Below are 22,064 nucleotides of genomic sequence, written 5' to 3'. Positions count from 1 at the left end.
AGGGGGGGGACTTTTTTGGGGGGCCAGGGCCTAATGTTCTTGGACTTTCTCAAGGCTAGAGCTCTACCACTTGAAGCCACAGCACCACTTCCAGCTTTTTTGTCTATGTATGTGGTACCAAGGAATCAAACCCAGGTCTTCATGCATGCTGGGCAAGCCCTCTACCACTAGGCCAAACTCCCAGCCCATGGGGAGGAATTTTTAAGGTGAAGCAATATTTTTGCCAGTACTGGGCTGGAGTTCAAGGCCTGAACACTGTCCTTGGACTTTCTCAAGGCTAGAGCTCTACCACTTGAGCCTCAGGACCACTTCTGCCTTTTTTTCTATGTACGTGGTGTGGAGGAATTAAACACAGGCCTTCATGCATGCTGAGCAAACATGCTACCACTAAGCCAAACTTCCGGCCCTAGGTGAAGCATTTTTAAGATAAAATACAGGTTTGAACAAGCAATTACAAGAATATAGACAGGAAAATCCAAAGTCATGAAAGGAAGTAGAAATGTGTTTATTTCTAATTTACATTTAGTAATACATTACACTATTTAATGATCTTATTTCATGTTATGCTATCCTTTAAAGAATCTTCAGAAATATCTAGTATACCATTGCTCTAATAATTTAAAACATAAATATGAAAGGTGCATAAGTAATGTATTTCCATGGTTGCTGAACTAATGATGAAATATTAGGTCATGCTCATAGCTAATATGTTTGGTTTTGTAGACCCAACATTCTGCATACAATTTCACTTAAGTGATGTCCACTGGGAGTGTAGAGTTGTAGCACCAGAGGGAATAGGATTTAGATGTGTGCAGGGTACATTTCATTTTCCTGGTCTCTGACACTCAGCAACAATCAATGAGGCACTGATAGCATTATTGATCATAATGATGATGCTGTTGATCTTAGGAGTCATTCTAAGCCCTGCAGGCCTCTGCTCAAAGGATCTTGTTTCAAAAAAGAGAGTGCTTTCCAAGATGTGGTGAGTTTGACCCTTTACCCTCCGGGAGAATAAGGAGCATGTAGTTGGGAGTTGGGATTAGCCTGTGACTGAACTTTAGATTTAGTACCTTTTCAAATTCTCTTATCATTCACAGAAATGTTAGGCCTGGGTTGGCCTCACTGCCAAGGATGTCTGCCCTTGTGGGACTCCATTTCAGTTTCTGCTGCTAAACACAATGCACAAGTTCAGCCTTGTGAACCTCAAATGTCATTCCTCCGTCCTGGAAGTTCTGCCTTGCAATAGCCTTACTTTCAGAGTAAACCGGTTATGATGGCATAACTATTGCATGAACAAACACAACTTGAGTCATGTTTATTTTTCACCTTTACTGAAAATGTATTTAAATGATATTGCTCTTAGAGGAAAACTCCGACAAGCCTGTGAGTTCTAGCTATAATCCTTTCATGTAAGAAAAAATTAGTTCTCAATTAAGAACTCAGAATACAGTCCAATATGTTAATAAATAGCTAATTTAACAACTTTAAATCTTTTTTCATCTCCAGTTGAGATAGCATTAGCCATAACTAATGTCTCTGTCTTCGCTCATTTGTCTTTTCACCACTTTCCCCCCAAAGCACACTATTTCTTGGTAGCCAGTTTCTGATACTTCCAGGAGGGAGATGGAAATGGTTGATCTGGCCTCTGGTTTGCAAGATGGTGTCAGGCTCCCCAGTGATGGAGAACCACATAGGTCATTTTACTTTCCCAGTAGCTACATTAAAAATGAGCAAGCAAGTATACTGTTGATAATAACTTTTGTCTAACATACTCATATTTACAAACACTTCAGTATACAAATGGTGTATCAATTATTAATGAGATCCTTTATCATTCCTTCCCCAACATAAATATCATAAATCTCATAGGTAATTTATAACCAGGGCATATTTAAGTTTAGATGAGGCAAATGTGACTGGTGACTGTTATGCCAGACAGAGAAGATCTACTGAAAATCCTTTTATAGGCTTCAGCTTGTGAAGTGTGTTATTAAGGAATAATTGTTCATAGTCAAAGTTTCCCCATTTTAGGCCTACAATCCAATGGTGTTTTCTTGTTATTTTGTTTCTTAGTAAATTTACAGAGCTGTGCCTATATGTCCTCAATCCAACAATAAGACATTATCATCACCCCCAAAAGATCCTTTGTAATCATGCTCCGTATTTAATCTACATTCTGCCTTTATAGGTCTGCCTTTTATAATGCTTCTTATCAATCAAATCATTTGGTATATGATGATCCTTTTCATCTTCCATTCATCTTAATTGTTTGAGGTTAACCTGAATGTAGTATATTTCATTATTTCATTTCTCTTCCTTGCCAAAAAGTATTCCATTATATGGTTATACCAGAATTTGTCTGTCCATTCTTTGATTGATAGAATATTTACTTAATTAATTATGAGTGATTATAAACAATCCTATTATGAACATTTATGCTAACATCATATGTATAAATATCTCTCTCTTTCTCTCTCTCTCTCTCTATATATATATAATATATATATATATATATTTCACTTTACTTTATCCTGGTTGATTCCAAAGATTGAGATCTCTGAAACATCTGGAAAATTTGTGTTTAACTTGCAAAAAATTGAAAATTTATTTTCTGTCCACTGAGTCTTTTAAGATGCCCTTGTTCTTAAAAGAACATAAGAGACAGAGCTCTAGATATATATAATTTTCACTAAAACCTCTGCATATAGGGCTATGCTTTGATATCTAATGGTGATTAAATGTCCATATATGTAGATATGAGACCTAGAACAGAACAATTTAACATTGTCTTCTAAGTATTGAGAGTGGAGTGCATATCAAAGCGAGGAAATGGTAAGCAATCCCTGAAATCTGTTTCCAATAACTTCTCAAAAATAGGCAAGATGACATAGGAATCAAAAGTACATCAAGACAAAATCTTCTTGCATAGAGTTTCTAATGTAACTAGTGTATACAACAGTTTAAGGAGTTCATGGACAAGAAATTTTCAATTTATGTGTATTAAAGCACAACATGCTAAAAGGTCCTCTGGTGTCCTGGGAAAGGCAAGATTTCTGGATAAAGGTCAGTAGTGGTCAATATGACTTGGAAAGAGACCATGTCTCTCTCAACTGCTAGCTTTTAAATAACAGTGTCCCAATTAAGGGGGGGAGGAAGGAAAGGAAAGACATACTGGGAAGACTCTCCATGGATTCGAAGGAACTATTCTGTTGTTTCTTATTTGTAGCAGCTTAATAATCCTGTTGGGGTTTTCAAGAAAGCTTAAAGGCAAAGTCAGGACTCCAGTGATTTTCCTTGGTGTTCAGTGGAGAGGAATGGAAAAGACAATGTGTAGATTTAATCAGCATTTGATTTTCCTCATCCCTTTGCATGTAGAGAGGAGCAGCTGGCTATAGGTAATCTTGCTCTTGGGAATTATCAACTAAAAGAAAGAGACAAGCAGTAGCTTCTACAAAGGCAGCTTTTATGAGGCTGAGCAAAAGCATCACCAGGGAAGCAGCTGGGTTCACCATTTTCATCCAAGCAATTATTGAAAGAGATAGATGGTTTTCAAGGTCAGTGATAGAGAGGGGAACTAATGGCCAGCCCTTCCTCTGGGAGAACATTCACAGAAGCAAAATGGATGAAGATGTCAATTTCCTGCCTGCCTGAAAGAAACTAGGGCCAGATAGTCTTCTAGATGGAAGGCTTCTCTCATTAGACAAAGAGGACCAGAGTTTGAATCTCAAGTCCATTATACAGCTCTTCACTGTTAGACTCTGAGCATATATCTTAACTCTAAGCTTTGGTTTCCTTATTGGCCACATGTACCAATAATATCCATTTTGAAAATAATTTTAAGCATTAAATGAGATAATGAAGTAGGACTAACTTCCATCCCATCTTAGTAGCTAAACAAACTAATTTATCTACAAGTCTTCATCAAATAAATCTAGTATTACCTGTCCTTGCTTCCTATCCTCTCTTCTCCTCCTTCCTCCTCTCCCCTTGTCCTCTTGTCTCTGTGTCTTTGTTTCTCTCTATCTCTCTGTCTCTGTACCTTTGTCTTTCTCTCTGGTGTTACTAGTATTAGCATTCAGGTTGTATAGTGTTTTCTAGGGTTGATGCTCCACGACTTGAACCAGTCCCCCAATCCTTTTTGTTTCTAGCTATTTTCAAGAAGGGTCTTGTGCTTTTTGCCTGGACCTACCTGAGCTGTTATTCTACTTATGTTTCCTTTATGACTAGGAATATAGATTCTGTCCATTCCTTTTTAAATTGTTTTAGCAAATTTTTATTATTCTGTTTAAGTAGTTACACAAGGGAGTTGTCATTTAACAAAAAAAGTATATTGGCAAAATTTTTGCCAATAATTTTTCTCATTATTATCAAAGCTATTATCACATATAAGCCATATCATCTTTTAAATATATTATCCTAACAACTGGAATCAAAGCATATTTATTTTTGTAAACAAAATTCAGTGAAGTCTTCTTTCTATGCAAATTTTCTCTTTGATCAAAGCCAATTAACTATGATAATATGCAATTTCTATATTTGGTTTTTAACCCATTCAAGCTTTTTCATCAGAGAGCTAGTCTTTGGTAGGGCCCATTGGTTTTAGGGGCTTGGATGTAATGGTATGTAAAAGTGGGTTTTGTTAAGATACTTTTACAATCAAGCCCTCAATTGCTATGAATAGCAATACAGACCTAAAGAAGATGGTTTTAATCCCTACAAAAACCAAATTATTGCATGATTTGTTAACAGTCAAGGAACTGGTTTAGTTGCTGTTGTTGCTCATTTGTTTCTTTGGATGCATGGCCTGACATACTCACCTATTGACTCCAATGGATATAGTCAGAATTTTACACTGTGTTCCAAGCTCACATAGATCAGAATCCCCGAGAACATGGATAAAATGAAGATTCTTGGACTTGATCTACTAAAAATAGACTGTGAAACTGCTTAGCAAAATGTATTTTATACAACCTTCCACATGGGACAAATCTTACTTTGGCTGCATAATAAAAAAGATACTCTGGCTGGGTACCAGTGGCTCACACCTATAATCCTAGCTTCTCAGGAGGCTGAGATCTGAGGATCATGGTTCAAAGCCAGCCCTGGCATGAAAGTCTGTGAGAGTCATCTCAAATTAACCACTAGAAAACCAGAAGTGGTGCTGTGGCTCGAGTGGTAGAGCACTAGTCTTGAGCTGAAGAGCCCAGGGACAATGCCCAGGAAGAAGCGTCTGCATAGGAACTAGAAGGAGTTTCACGGTATTTCTCTTCATTTTCTATACACATAGCAGGTTTCCCCTTCATTTTTTGAAAATGTTCTACTTTGAGATTTCTGAGTCATTAAAGAAGAACCAGAGGATTAAGTATAATTCATACACAGGGCCTCAAGTTGATTGGTTTTTGATGAAGATAATGTCATGTATTTGCATTTCTGACTCCATTTTTCATTGAAGATGGATACAATCTCAAGTCACACTGGAGCCTCCAGTTAAAAATTACTCTTAAATACCAAAGGCAACCAAGGCTATATTTACAATGGACTTGCCTTTTTTTTTTTTACAACTATAGTCATTATTCTTGCATTCAGCCTTTTTCTTCTTATTAAAAGATTATATTACTTTGCCTCCCACTAGATAATGTTCAATCTACTTTCTAACTGCTTTTTAGGTTTAAACTGAAATAAGTCAATTTTACTACACAATATGTGTACTCAATATGTGGACTTCAACCCATTGAGTTCCAGTTTGCCTGTCTGGAAAAGGCATACCCCCTCTGGGTTTATAAATGAGACCGGCTGTAGTCTGCAGGTGCAATCATTTTGTAGTAGCCCAAGTCAAGATTTACATATGCAAATGTGGATGGATGTGCCCAAACTGAGTAATTGTGCATGCAAATAGGTGATTAAATAGACAATTACCAAATCTGCATGAACAAATGGAAGTTGTGCATATTCAAAAGGCAGGGACACCTGAACACCATCCAGACTCCAAGCCTGGGAAAACCTGGACCCTGGGCCTCACAGTTGCTATATCCCAGAGCAAACCAGGATCTCAAGTTGCACAAGTGGAATTTACACTTTGACCTCAGCTACCATGGTAATGACCAGAATTCTGATAAGGTCATCTACTAGAAGAACCATGGGAATGGGATTTGATTTCTGCCATTTATATACAAGATATAAACTGAAACTAAGAAGTTTTCCTATTTTCAGTAGGAAGAAATGATCTTTGGAAATTTTACTTTACCATTTTACAGGTTCACTCCACTAAGCTAAAAAGAAAAAAAAAAAACAAAGGTGTAGAGAATTCAATTCAAGATAAAACAACATATCACAATGGATGCAACTTTGGAACATGCTTTCTCACATCTGTGGTGCTGAAAATGAAGGTAGGGTTTGTTCGCCCTTAGGTAGCAGTTTTTAGTCTATCTTCATGGGGTAAAGCCAAACACCCATTGCTTTTAATTCTCCATTTCTTCACATTTCGAGATCTCAGTTCTCTACCTCCCACATAACAGTGATGGATGGTGTTGTCAGTGAAGTACATCAATGAGAAATGATTTCACATATCCAGGGGGGCTTTTCTGACAAAAGATTAGTGGCAATGCCTAGACTAGCCCACCAGGAGTCAGAGATAAGCAGAGTTTGAGAGAGCTAAAGAATACTGATTGCTAAAATTCTCATATATTTCAAGAGGTATTTCATTTCTAGGATATTCTATTTTTCCCATGTTCAGTTTTGTAGCAACTGCTTCAAACCTCTTACTTTACAAAGCAAGGCCATTACTGCAGACCATAAAATCAATTACTAAATTCAATCAATATCCTAGTTAAGTGGAATAATTTTTTTTTATTTTGCAACCTGTCAAGAAGATATTTCAGAATATTCTTACTAGATGCCAGAAGTGAATGGAAATACCCAGGATCTACAGATGGAGACAATAATATGCAGTCTGTGAAATCATGCAAACATATAGAAACATGAGCTACAGTTATTCAAAGCAAAAGCCACACCATGAAGATCTAACCTCTTGTGTAACACTTCATCATGATCTCTGTGCAGGTGCATTAGAAGTTAATCAAGGATATTTCTAGCATTTGCAAGTGTCATATGGAACATCTGGCCATAAATATATTTAGGGGGGAAATTGAGTAGCATAGTATTAGAAGCTAAAGAAATTAATTTTTACTAGTAGTACTAGCACTAGTAATAGTAGAAGTAGCAGCAGCAGTAGCAGTAGTTTATGTAGTTGTTTAAAACTGGCTTTAATTCAATTGGTCAATTTATGAGTGCAAAGATTATGATCAATGTCCTTCTCATCATTCTTGCTCACCTCTCCCAACCCCCTCCATTCCTTCAAGTTACGTGGTTCCATGTTCACATATGTACATTGAGTATCATGACTATATTTGCTCACCATTCCAACTATTCCCACCCCCGGTATAAATAAAGCCTTCAGTTCTTTAATTTCCATGAGTATCCAAAGAAGACTTTCACCAATATACAAAAAAATAGGGATAACAAATATCACAAAGCAAATATATGTCTGTGTCTATGTCTCTGTCTCTCTATATACATATACAGTGACAGTGACACGGATAGTTAAAAATGCAAAAGTAAATGAAGTTGCTAATACCTTAACAAATCAAGGTAACGAAACCAAACCATTCGATTCTCATTTCATTGAAATGCCAGGTAATTACAAAGGAAAGAAAAAGGGTTCATTTCTACACAAATAAAAAATAGAATTTAATTTTAGCATGTAAGTAGAGATGGTAAACAGATATGTATCTAGTAAGTCTCCACCTTTCAGCACACTGCTTAGGACTGTCCAGGATGAAATGTGACGTACACAGGCACTTCCACATTGCACATGGTAAAGTTAATAGTTTCCCGAGGAAAATCAATCACGTAATTGGTTTAGTCACAAACTGAAGTAGGATGGGTTTGTCCCCTGAAATATCCCTTTATTAGAAAGGGTAACTAGTATACTATTGTTGTTCAGACTTTTACATATTATTGTTTTTGAAAGTGAAATGAGCTCTTCCCTTTAAGGAACAGAGGTGGAAGACTAACAGTATTTGTTGTTGATAAAACGAAAACTTTTAAGCAGCAATTCAAATTCTAAAAAGTTCTGATCAACACCATGGGTAACATACCTGCTCTGTTCATCAACTAGTACACACACACACACAGGTGTCAGAAAATCTCTTCTTGACAAACACTTAGGACCACTGATATCTTAATTGGGTGTAGAATCACCTGCAAGCATACACAAACTAAATGGTACAGAGTGTACCTATCCTGTTGGGATTGGAAAAAGAAAGATTGTTTGCCACTTCACTGTAGAACTAAATATTGTTTTAACTTACAAAAGGATAGAATACACAAGCAAGCAAGAGTAGGAGACAGGAGTAAGGGTAAGACAGGAAAACGCTAGAGTAAAATTCAGTAAGTGTTTTCAACCAATGGATAAATGACTTTTGTATTAGAAACTCAGTGCACCAGACACTGTCAAGGATTACTCAAACTCCCTATCAAAACAATCATGTTGTTCTACACATATGAAAAATTGTATGTGATGTGTATCATGCATCCTGCCCCACAGGACTTTGTTTCTCTTGCTGATACACATTTATCTTGATGTATTAAATCCAGTTGGGTTGTGCCTGCCTTGTCCAATAATGTATGAACGTTCCCAGGGCAAGAGCCACGTCTTATTCATCTTTGTTCCTTTAATGGTTAAATCCATAGTGAAGTAGATGCCTGATAGATCTTTGGCGATCTTACCTTCTCAAAAGAAAGGGTATAATATATAATATACAAAAGGAATGAGTTCTGCCTAGCAAAACTTTGGCTTCCAACAACTCATATAGGAAAGGTTTCAATATTTCAACTTTACTCATGATCTTTACCATAGTTTCTGTAGACATTCTTTGCCAGATTAAGTACATATGCCTTTTGCTCCTTGTTTGCTGACAGTAGTGACCCTGAGGGCTTGACATTTGCATTCCAGAAGCCACCTCAGCTTCCAAATTCTCTCATATTCCTGACAGCATAGCTCCTGAAGCTGGGGTTCACACTGTCAGTTGCACTGGCAAAATAGAGATAAAAATCTCCACATTATTTCTGATAATAATGATGGCTCTGAAAGCCCGGGGAAACTTCAATAATTGCCTCAAATGAAACTTGTCTATGAAACTTTGAATTCTTTTCAATTGGGATATTGTCCTTTGCATGAAATGAGTTGATGAAAGTGGAGCCTGGGGTGTGGGGGAGAAACAAAAACGTTTAAATTGTGAATCCTGGTTTTGCTCATCAGCAGAGTGTGACCTGAAAAGGTGTAATGTGTATAGAAGAAGCTTCTTTTCAGAGTAGATCCAACAATAATTAAGAGATATGAAATTAACAGGTTTATTGTCCTTGAACTAGAAGGAAGAAAGGATTAACAATGACCAGTCTTTTTCCTGTCTTATCTCAGGGTAGACAATCTTAAAATATTTAGTAGGTCATTCTTTTTAGTGGTTCTGTTGTAGTTGCTTTCAGATAAGCAAAGCAAGGATTTTTATCTGGTCCTCTTGTATACAATGAGACTATGCCATGGGAAACGTTGCAGCTTAGGGATTGGTCTCCAGTGAGGATCAACTTGTCTTCAGGACCCTCATCTAAGAGCCTCTTTTTTGTGTGAGTAGCTCTACCAGAGAAGCTCATGCAGTCAGGAGAGGCGTGGACACGGCAGTTTTGGCATGCCAAGTGATACCTGCTCATCCATCATTCCATTTAGACAAATGAAAGATTACAGCCCTGTGAAAAAAGGCAGGCGAGCCACACAATGCTTTGTTGCACAAAGTAAATTGCTAGTTTCCTGTGATCTTTCTGACAAGTAAATTACTGCAAGAAAATAGCATAGATGGGAATACAATGACAAAAATGCAGAGGCTTGGTCCTTCAAAGGAGTTATTAGACCTCAGACACAAGCAATTCGAAAGGATCGCAGAACTTCACTCCACCCTTAAAGGGAGGATGGCTTCCCCCTCATGGTTCCATAGTGTATCATGAAGAAAAATAATGTGCCAGATAGGGTGAACAGTGGATTCCTCAGTAATCAAATATCCTCCTTTCAAACTCAGGAAGATGTTAAATAATGCATATACAAAAAAAAACTTGGCTGAGAGGATTGCTGTGATGATCACTTTTCCAACTTATCACAGAAGACAGAAGTCATGGAAAAAAAATATATATATATTTCAAGGTCACCATTTCTCACCCCAGAGTAGTTAGCTAGAAGGGAGGCTCAGAAAGGCCAGACATGCTCTATCTCCTTAGGTAAAAACAAAAAAAATCCAAAGATAGTCTCAACCTCTATATTATTTTTCACTTAATAAGAAATAAAATTTAAACACTTACTTTGTTTCTTAATGAAACAACAAAAAATCCATCTCATAAGAATTCATTTCCCTTTGGTTCAAAGCCAAAACCTGTCAAGCATTTTTCTAAAACTTGTATGAACTATTGAGACAAAAAAGTAAAACCTATGGTGGGGGTGGGGGGGAGGGTAATGGGGACCAAGACATAAGAAAGGGTATCAATGTATGTGAATTAATGCACTTCTATCTGGCGAATATAATGTAACCCATCTATTAATTACAATAAAAAATATATGAAAAAAAGTAAAACCTATATTTGCTAAGTGTAATAGTGTAGGCAAAGGTATCAAATACAATATATCCAAAAAAATGTCATATAGTAAACACTAAATACTATCAATTTCTGAACTTTAAAGGTACTCTGAGAATTACCTGAAAGTTGACACACTTCAAACAATTAATAATCAACTAAGGTTTTCAGTGAGATTGAGCAGCATGAAAGGAATTCTCCAATATATAAGACAAGGCTTCGGGCCGGGAGTTTGGCCTAGTGGTTAAAGTGCTTGCCTAGCATGCATGAAGACCCGGGTTCGATTCCTCGGTACCACATACATAGAAAAAATCCGGAAGTGGTGCTAAGGCCCAAGTGGTAGAGCTCTAGCCTTGAGAAAGACCAAGGTCAGTGCTCAGGCCCTGAGCTCAAGCCCAGGACTGGCCAAAAAAAAAAAGACAAGGCATCGGTGTTGATGCTGACAGGAGAAGCAGAGTATGCTATCTGTGGAGTTTCTCACATATAAAATAGAGTTCATGCCTAGAAAATGCGGAACTTTGGATCATTGAAATCCCTCGCCAGAAGATCTAGCCCTCAGCCAGCTCAACCCATGTCTTGTGTCTCACAGCAAAGGCAGAAAGTCTTCAGGCCTCATGAAGGGTATGAGGTTGTTGGAGGAAGCTACCTCAAATGGCACCAGGGAAAGCATAAGATCCAGATAATTCATCATGTTATATCTAACGCAATAAAAATAACCCTTGTTTTCCTGGATCAGGTTACAGAAGTCAGGATTCAGCCAAATTGGCTAGCGAGACATACACAAAATGCACAGGGGCTGGGCATCAGTGGGCTTCTGTAATACCAACCACTCAAGAGGCCAAGGTATGATGATTTCAATTAATCTCCAACTCAGCACCAAAAACAGTCAGATATGGAGCTGTGGTTCAAGTAATAGGCCTCAAGCAAAAAAAAAAAAGCTTAAAGACAGTGCCCAGACCCTGATTCAAGTTCCAGTACCAGCACAAAAAAATAAGAAGAAAGGGAGGGAGAGGGAGGGGGGTGGAAATAAGTGCTAATTATTTTCCCCAAAGCTGAGAGCCTCTGTGATCCCAAGTCACTGATGACAATTCTTTAAAAACTATATATATATATATACACATATTATATATTTTGTATATTATATAATTATATGTAAATAGGTACTATATACTATATGTAATATATAAAAAGTGGTGCTTCATTTTCCATTTCTTTATTGTTTTGTCATAGGTACATCAAGTCCACTTCCATATAAAAAATGGATCTATGGCCTTGAAATCACAGGTTTTTTTAGATGCCAGACCTATGACTTCTTCCTTTACATTTGAAGAGTGTTATTTGAGTTCAGTACAGCAAACATGTTTGTGCCCTTGCTGTGTAAATAAGACTTTGTCCCTGCCTTTGAAGACTTATATAGCCTTGTTCTAAAGGTAGACACATCATTACAAAATGACCTTTGGGACTTAGCTTTAGATTCTCTGTCTTTTTGCCAGCTATATCCCAAATGATCCTTTACTCCAAGGCATGTGGGTCACATGCACATGTACAAGAAGGAAAGACTTGCTTCTCGCTTGAATGAGCAAGCAGACTAGACATGCTTGAAAAGGTTACATTCATTGTTCCTTCTTTGCGAGCTGTTTATTTGAGGGATCCAGAGCTTATTTTGTTCCTAGGAAGTTTTCCTACCTGGTGTGACTGAGTAGGTCTCACTTCCTGATTCAGAGGGAGATGGGGGGCTAAGAATCCCAACTGAGTTTTGTGATTGCTGATATAGGACCACATCTGAGAGCACTAGTAAGCAAGATATAAAGTACATTGTATGTGCATGTAATGTGTCATGTCTAAAAGCATTCATGGCCATAGCCACAATTGAGGAATGTTTCCATTTCTTTCTGAATTTCTGTGGTTCCAGATCATAAGTTTAAGTCCTCAATTCATTTTTAGTTATCTCTTACAGATGATGTGAGACAAGTTCCCATCTTCATTCTTTTGCATGAGGGTATACAATCTCCTAGCAATATTTGTTGTGAAGACCATCCTTCCTTTCTTGTGTCATCTTGGTGGCCTTATTGACACAAAGTGAAGGTTAATTTCTTGTTATTTTGGGGTGTGTGTGTGTGTGTGTTTGTGTGTCTGTGGTGTATGTGTATGCCAGGGCACTCAAGGTCTGGGTGTTGTCCCTTAGCATTTTTTTTATGAACAGCTCGAGCTTTACCACTGAGCCAAACAAAGCTCTACTTCTGGATTTTTTCAGATTAATTGAAAATACGAGTTTCAAGCCAGGCGTAGTGGCTCACGCCTGTAATCCTAGCTATTCAGGAGGCTGAGATCTGAGAGTTGCAGTTCAAAGCCAGCCCATGAGATTCTTACCTCCAATTAATCTGCGCGGGCTGTGTTTGAATCATAATTCTCAGAGCTCAGTTTCCTGAGTAGTTTCAGGAGTGAGGCACCAGCACCTGATTTGTCACTGTCATTTATATAATTGTGTTGAAAAAGCATTAAACACATTTTTCCCTCCATTTCTGGCTTGACCTTTAATTCTCTGGTAGAATTTGAAGCACGAGTGGTTCAATGCAGTTCTATTTATCAGTTGATTCATTAATAGATCTAGCAATATAGCTAAAAACAAATCTGTGCCCAGTTGAAGTCTATAATAGTTCTCATGTTTTATTTTTGAAGATTTGTAGCTTTTACTTAGATATTAAGCTATGTGACCTGTATTGAGCTAAATGTAGCATGTTCTATGCTAAATAAATTGAAGTTTGGGGGTACTTGTTTCAGTATCACTAATTGGAAAATTTCTTACTCAAATAGCCTTATCACATCATCTCTCTCAAAAACTAGTTGTCCAAACATGTTTGAGAACATTCTACTTTTTGTATTTTATTTCACTGTTAATTTGTCTGTTATTAAACATCAATATCACACTTTTGTAATAAATGTAGCAGTATTCCTTCAGGTTAGATATTGTTAGTTTTTCAACTTCATCCATTCCTGTTCAATACTTCTTTACCTATTCTAGTGATTTTACATCTCAATATAAATTCCAGAAACAGTTCATCAATTTATGTGGTTGAATTTTCTATTTTAAGAACTTTTAATATTTATATCTTCTTTTGTCTCTCATACAATTATAGTTTTCAATGTACAGATTTTACTTCTATTTTTCCAGATTTGTCCAATTGTGTTTTATATGCTTATGCTTTTTTAAGTTGTCTTGTAAGTTACAGTTTTAATTTCTAATTTTTGTTACTAGAATGTAGAATAACAATTGATTGGTTTATAAAATGTATCCTTTATACTTGATAAACTCCCTCATTACTGTAATTATTTAAGATTCCATCTGATATGGACATTGGCAATCATATCACATGTGAATCAAACCAGTTTCATATCTTTCTTTCCAAATTGGATGTCTTTTTTAAAAATTTTTATTATAATGCATAGAGGGGTTAAAGTTATATTCACCAGATAGAAGATACATTACTTCTCATACATTGATACCCCTTCTCATGCTTTTGTCCCCATTTCTCTCCCCCCACCCCTTCCCAATCATCTTTTTTTCCCTCCTTCCCTTTCCTATTTCAAATAAACAAATAAATTATACAATATATCAAGTAACAAAGTCAGATACAGTAAAAATGTAAGATTAAACAAAGGGAAACAGAGTCTCACAATAGCTCAAAAGATATGTACATATGACCAGATATGAGGATGCTAAGTGAAATGAATTCCAAGATATGGAAACAAGAGCTTTTGTTGTTGTTGTTGCTGTTGTTGTTAATGCTCTGTGTGAAGTTTTCCTTTTTTCCCCCATATATTTTTTTCATATATTTTTATTGTAGTTAATAAAAGGGTTACATTATATTCACCAGATAGAAGGTGCATTACTTCACAAACATTGATACCCTTTCTCATGTCTTAGTCCCATTTCCCTCCCCCCACCACCACCCCTCATTTTGTTTTCCCCTTTCTCTATCTGGTTTCAAATAACCAAATACATATGCATATAATATATCAGATAACAAGGTGAAATACTGTAACAATATGTCTTCTTGGCTTATTACCTTCACTTATACAACTTAGCGTCAAAGCAGGGAGATTAAACATCCTTATCCTGCTCCTGAGTTTAGGAAAAATGTATTGAAAGTCACTCAGCAAGTTCAGACTGAGTTCTCCTCCTTCCCTAGAGTGCTGAAAGTTTTTATTATGAAAGGCTGTTAAACTTCATCAATAGGATTTTCAGTATCTATGAATATTTTTTCTTTTTATTTTATTGACATAGTAAATTGTAATGACTGAGTTTGAGGCATTAAACTAGTCTTCCATTCCTGGGTGAGTCCCTCCTGGTAACAAAGTCTTGTATTTATTTAGAGTTGTATTTAAGTTTACTTTTTTTTTTAACAAATGCAAGGATGTACTTTTAAAACAAATATTTCTATAACAAGGTAATAATCTCAGGTTTTGAAAGCCAGTTCCAATCTAAAACAAACCTTAATTTTAGTAAAAATTATATGTACTTCTCTAAGACCAAACTCAATATCCAGAGATTATTCCAATGAGTAAATATTTCTAACATATATTTGATCTTCCTTTGGATTTATTTAAATCATTACTTATGCATCTAAATCATTGACAAAGAAAGACAGAAAACTTAAAAAAGAATGAAGTATAAGCAAACATTTTAAATCACATGGAAATATTTTAAAAAGAACAAAAAGTATACCAAGTTCTTCCAAATGCTATTTTTATATTAAAGTAGTTAAATAAATGAAGACATCAGTTTATTAGCCAAGATTTAAATATAACATTTTCTGATATCTTTTCTGTCTTTTTGTTGTTGTTGTTGTTGGTCCTGGGGCTTGAACTCTAGGCCTGGGTGCTGTCTGTGAGCTCTTCAGCTAAAAGCCAGAGCTTTACCACCTGATCCACAGCACCACTTCTGATTTTCTGGTGATTAACTGGAGATAAGAGTCTCACAGTCTTTAGTGCCCAGGCTGGCTTTGAGTCATGATCTTCAGTTCTCAGCCACCTGAGTAACTAGGATCACAGGCATGAGCCACCAGTGCCTGACTGTCCTTTAAGTTAAAAATAAAATGTGTTTGCCTCCAAAGTTACTGTAATTACACATCTCACCTTGATGTGGACATTTCTGGGTATTGAGGATATATAATCAGCTCACAAGTTTTTAAAGTTCACTTTTGTGACAGGAATGGAGGGTGCTTTTATAAACAGGTTGTTCTCCCAGTTGCACAGCCATGTCAAGTGCCTTCTTTAGCATAGTGCTCTTCTCTTATAGGTTTTATGTTAATGAAATTGCTCCCCTTCTATCCAAATACCAAATCACCTTTTATATATTTATCCTCTCCCTATCTTATCCTGACCTTGAGAAACTTGTCCTTTCTTTACCTAGGCCTCTTAGTTTGATCTTGATCTCTAAGTTCTCTAAATGACATTCATAGTCAGATCTATAATTGCCATCTAAATACCAGATATCTAGGTAAATAAGGTCAAACGAGACTCTAAAGGTCTTCAGATCTAAATCTGATGATTGCATGTCTCTAAATGGTTCTAAGTTACTCCTATAGAATTAATTTTCATTTTCAAATAAATGTCCCTTTCCATGTTCCAGTTTATCTATCATTGGTTTTTAGTTGATGCTCAACAAATAACTTCATGATAATAACTGCAATAGGGAATTAACAGTTGAAAAATTTCTTTGGCATGATTCTCCAAACAATCAAGGGCAATGTGCTAGAAAGAATGCATAAAGAAAAGCAATTTTCATATTCTCTCACGAGAGGGAAAATTGATACAACCCTTTCTGAGTACAGTTAGGCAATGTATGTATCAGGAATGCCAGAAGTAATCAAATCCTTTGACCTCTGTACTTGAACATCTTGGAATGTATCCAAAAGAAATAAACAGAAAACACATACAGACTAATGTAATAAAGATTCAAAATACTATAAGTTATAAACAGAGTTCTGAACACACACCAACATCTAAACAGAGGATTTCTGAAAGAATTTAAAATATGTCTAAATGGTGAAAAGTTGTTTAGTTCAGTCATGATAATGTTCTGAAGCAATATTTAGTGATATAAATATACATTGGATTGAATAGGATTCAGACATTTAAAAAGAGTCTGATTGCAATGCTGGTTAATACTTACAGGCCAGGAGCCGGGAGTTTGGTCTAGTGGTACAGTGCTTGCCTAGCATGCACAAAAACCCGGATTCGATTCCGTGGCACATACATGGATAAAAGCTGTGAGTGGTGCTGTGGCTCAAGTGATAGAAAAGTCCAAGGACAGTGCTCAAGCCCTGAATTCAAGCCCCACGACTGGCAAAAAAAAATATTGACAAGTCATACACACACACACATACACACACACACACACACACACACATACACACACACATGTTAGATTATTAGAAGTTAATTTATTGCAAATATCCAAGGGTGATATCTTTGATCAATCAGATGTACTTTTATTACCAAGTTTACTTTATCTTGTAGGCATGCAATTTTATAAAATATAAGGGAACATTGTGAGTATTACTTAGTAATTCATACTTAGTACTCTAACTTTCACTTATCTTCTGTTATACATACATATACATGTATATTTATGTGTATGGATGTATATATATATATATATAATCAGGCTTGAGAATAGAAGAGAAAAGCAAAGATGGTTGAGGAAATCATTTGGGATAATTCTGCTGTGTTTTTCTTTTTCACCAGAGGACTGAAATAATCTCAAAGAAACATTCATAGGCATCACTATATATGTCACTTCTTCCATCATCTCAGCTTCAACTGACTCTCTTTTTAAATTGGAAAATCTAGTTCAAATTTTCTTTAAGAGAGCTGAAATGAACATTATTGCCTACAAGAAAATTAGTTCAAGCCAGCCATGAAGGAAACGAAGGCAGAAATATAAACAGAAAAATTAGATGAACCTAAAACCCTTCCACTGGGTTCTGGTGGCTCATGCCTATACTTTTAGCTATGCAGGACGCTGATAGCTGATAATGGCAGTTTGAAGACAGCCTGGGCAAGAAAGTCCATGAGACTTTTATCTCCAATTAATTTGTTGTGTTTCTGGGTCTTTATTAAGAAAGTTTCGACCTGTGCCACGGAGGCCCAGTGTATCTCCTATTCCTTCTTGTAAAGTTTTTAGGTCGTGTGAAAAGCATCAAATTCTCAAACATCCCATACTATGTCATTCTGGTTCACTTCATGTCTCCTATCCACTGTTTTTTTATTTTATTTTATTTTTTCTGTTTGTAGTTATGATAGTGTACTATTTGACTGTTTGCTAGCTAAGAGTTGTATCATAAATCACATCCCAGCCCTTCTTACTTTTTCATATATATATATATATGTATACATATATTATAGAACAATTTTTCTTTCTGTCAGTTCTGGGATTTAAATTTATGATTGAGTGCTATTCCTGAGTTTTTTGGTTCAAGTCTATTGCTTTACCACTTAAGCCATACTTCCCCTTCTGGCGTTTGGTTGTGAATTGGAAATAAGAGTCTTACAGACTTTCCTAGTTTTGAATCCCCATTCTCAGATCAGTTAGGGCCTTGTATGTTGTGTGGGGCTGGCTTTGAACCGTGATCCATAGATCTCAGCCTCCTGAGTAGCTAGGATTATAGGCATGAGCCACCAGCACCTGGCTTGCTTCTTATATTTTATCATGTAAATCAATAGGTAAGTTTAGAAATAAAAAAGAGAATCAAAAGAAAAATTATACTTTCCAGAGAAATAAGCAATTCAGAAATGTAGAGGAAATAGAAAAAAACAAAACAACAAAACAAAGTTATAAAAATAGAAGGACTGCTAGGAAGGGGACAGGGAAGAGGTTGCAATACAATGGTGGCTTAGGATCATGGTACATTCTATCCATGTATGTAAATATGATTAACCTCAGCAGTATGTATAATTGAGTATATGCCAATAAGTTTAGCCAGGCACCAGTGGCTTATACTTGTGCAAAGACATGAATTTTAGTCCCAATACCAATATACACCCCCACACACACATACAATATACAAACACATGATAAAGGCAAAGACGTTGTTGAAAGGGATTTCCTCTGGATGTTTGGGTAAGGAGATCATTTCTTTGCAAAAACCGTCCTAAGAATATTAAACTTTTTTACATCATGTGCATCAACATTTTCTCTAGAGCTATTAATAAAACATGACACAATTGTGGTATGATCTCAAAAAGACAAAAGCTGGTGCTTACTTTGTCTTTTTTATTTTGTTCTGTTTCTCAGACTTCTAACATGAAATACTTATATCGAACATTTTTGTGTGTGCTTTTAATACACAATCCCTGCCCTCTGCAGTTTATAGTCTTGTAGAACTAATGCAATATATACTGTTATAACAATAGAAAATCTTTCAATGTCCTGAGAAATTTGTTTTAAATCAATAATACTATGGAATTAACAGGAAATGACAGCCCATTGAGCTAACGGAGGCTTGGTTAAAAAAAAAAAAAAAGACAGTGTCTGGGCCATCTTTCAGCATGGAAGGCTACTGAGTGATGCCCCTCACAGAGCAGAGTTGGATAACGAAAGCTTAGGTGTTGTGGTATAACTTGCTCAGAGAACATATAGGATGAATTAAGCTGGGAAGGCTGGCTGCAGATATATGATAGAGGCTGATTCTGCCAGCTTAGAGCTTTCTGGGATTTCAAATGCTGTTCCCATGTACTTTGACCCGTTGTTTTCAGAAATGTAAATCTGCAGGAATACGATGGCTAAGTCTAGCTATTACATTATTCATACAAAGTTTCCACCTCCTGAGTCTTCCCCATATCCCATGCAAGGCTTTACCAGTCTAATTAAACTTTCATTCCCCAAAGGATTTTTTTCATGTTTTGGGTATATTTTACTCAGGAATCTGAGTTGTATTTTTTCCAAACATAAATTAAGTCACTCCCAACATACAAAAATAGTTATTCAGTAAGAAAAAATACCTTTAACTGTCTGATTGTTTTATATTCCTAGTGACTATTGAACTTACTTGGAAATAAGTAATATCCCTCTATGAACAATAGGTACACAAAAATCTTCATCAGTGACAGGGGTAGATTGTGGGCAGGCCCTTTTTACTCTCTCCTTCCCAGTTTTCATTCTGCTATTGATTTCTTTGAGGCCAAATTGCCCTGCAGTCCCATTAGATGAGCCTTTTGCACTCCCTTGACCAAAGGAATACATCCAAGGGTAGAAATTCCTGTTAGAATCATTTGGATTAAAGTCTCCTTACCAATAGGAAGCCCCTACCAAACTGTGAGCAAAAACTAAGAAGACAGCCATTGAAGGAATTTATCTGTCCTTCCCATGTCTCTATATTTTGCTCTTATATCTATGCAATTAGGCCTCCACTCCCTTCTTGGCAACCCTCCAGTTCAAAACTTTGGGGTGGTAGAGCCCTGTAGACATTTTCTCAGGATTGTATTGTGAACTCTTTCACTGACCCCTGGGATCAGCCCACAAAGTTTACTTCCATATTATGAATTCAACAGGACTTACCTAACAATCTTCCGTCAAGGTAACATTCCAGATTTTCTGTGTAGCCAGCCATTAGGCTGATAGAAGTAAAAACAACTGACTGATTTGAGCATCAAGTTGATTTAACCAGTGAACTCACTGAACAATGCCTCTCCTTTAGGGGCAGAGTCCTTGATTTTCATTCCCTTCTTACTCGTTTCTATGGAGCACAGCTAAATATTTGGGGCTGGCAACCTCGAGGCTCTTATCTATTGCCCCAAAACAAAATCTGTGGCAAGGGAGCTACCATTCAATGACTAATTTAATGCTGGAAATCCTAACACAGCACCAAGGACTTTATAAGGATAAAGGCAAGGAAACAAAATTATCCATTTACAGGTTCAGATAAAAGAATGGTGATATTGTTGACATATGAATAGCAGCTCCAACTAATTAATACATGGATCACAATAAAATCAGAAAAAAAAACCAGATGAAACCACTAGAAAAGTAAGAAGAGACAAATAACTCTATGTCAGTTAATGATTTAAGAATTTATTTACACTATGTCATTTGACTTGCCCAAAAAATCCTTAAAGGGAAAAGGAAAGATATAAACAGCTTGAAAACTGTGTATTACTCCATTTTTTCTGTAGTAATAAATAAGACTAAAATTTGAGTTAATAGTAAACCATATACTTGTTGCACATCATTTGTAGATTGATATTTGGTTCTGCTGAAGCCAACTAAGTTTGAACATATACTTTTTTTTTTTTTTTTTTTTTTTGCCAGTCCTGGGCTTGAGGTCAGGGCCTGAGCACTGTCCTTGGACTTTCTCAAGGCTAGAGCTCTACCACTTGAGCCTCAGCACCACTTCCGGCTTTTTTGTATGTATGTGGTACCAAGGAATCGAACCCGGGTCTTCGTGCATGCTAGGCAAGCACTCAACCACTAGGCCAAACTCCCGGCCCCATAACTAGGTGTCTTTTTATGATGGAGAAGAGAATCATCAGATGAGAAAAAGAACCACACGATGTCTATAAATATAATCATCTTTGTTCAGAACTATCACTCACACCCAGAGTCTAGTTGGAAAGCTTAGCTGCACAGAACCAGTGTGATTAGAAGGGATGGATAAATCTCATGACAATGGATTGATTACTGTTATTTTTACCAGGGCATAAGATATTGTTGGGTACAATAATCCAATGAATCTGAAGCTCTCACCCATCCAACTCATCCTTGCCTCTTCTAAATTTTATTTCATTAGGAAATCATGTAAATTTATAGGGAGATAAAAATGTGACTTTAGAGATGTTAACTATTTTGTCTGCGGACCAGTAAGTACTAGATTAAAAGTTTAAATCTAATGAGTTTAATCCTTAAATTGTGTTTCTTTCATACTTTGGTATGAATTCAAAATCTAAAGTTTAAAATAATCTATTTATGACCGGAAATAAATTATGTATGAAGTAAAATATGGGGAATTATTGAAATGCAGAACTGAAATATAAACTTGATCAATTTAAGTGAGAAACAATTTGACTGAGTGGTAGAAATTATTCTTAGAAGCCAGGCCTTTGTGGCAGATGCTTTGTAACTCTAGCTACTCAGGAGGCTGAGATCTAAGTATTGTGGTTCAAATCCAGCCTGGGGAAGAATGTCTGTAAGACTCTTATCTCCAATTAACCACAAGAAAAGCAGAAGTGTTGCTGTGTCTCAAAGTAGTAGAGTACTAGCCTTGAGCAAATGAGCACAGGGACAGTTCTCAGGCTCTGAATTCAAGTCCCATGTCTAATTTAAGTAAGTTTTATACTACTACCTTTTGCAAAGATGAGATAGGAAAAGGTAAAGATTGTTAACCTACAAT

General features: G+C 36.4%; 1 long non-coding RNA gene across 1 annotated transcript in view; it reads right to left on the bottom strand.

The window, feature by feature from the left end:
• LOC150056377 (uncharacterized) overlaps positions 1 to 20,337 on the bottom strand; it is a 56,969-nt gene extending 36,632 nt beyond the window's left edge. Inside the window, exon 1 of the long non-coding RNA XR_016537311.1 lies at positions 20,237 to 20,337. This is a non-coding gene — a long non-coding RNA (uncharacterized LOC150056377). The remainder of the gene's footprint in view (positions 1 to 20,236) is intronic.
• Positions 20,338 to 22,064: the final 1,727 nt, after the last annotated feature.

The sequence above is a fragment of the Megascapheus bottae genome, chromosome 12 (genome assembly GCF_031878675.1).
Source record: "Megascapheus bottae isolate mThoBot1 chromosome 12, mThoBot2.hap1, whole genome shotgun sequence".
In the NCBI taxonomy this organism is placed as follows: Eukaryota; Metazoa; Chordata; class Mammalia; order Rodentia; family Geomyidae; genus Megascapheus; species Megascapheus bottae.
This window is presented reverse-complemented; position numbering and strand designations above follow the sequence as displayed.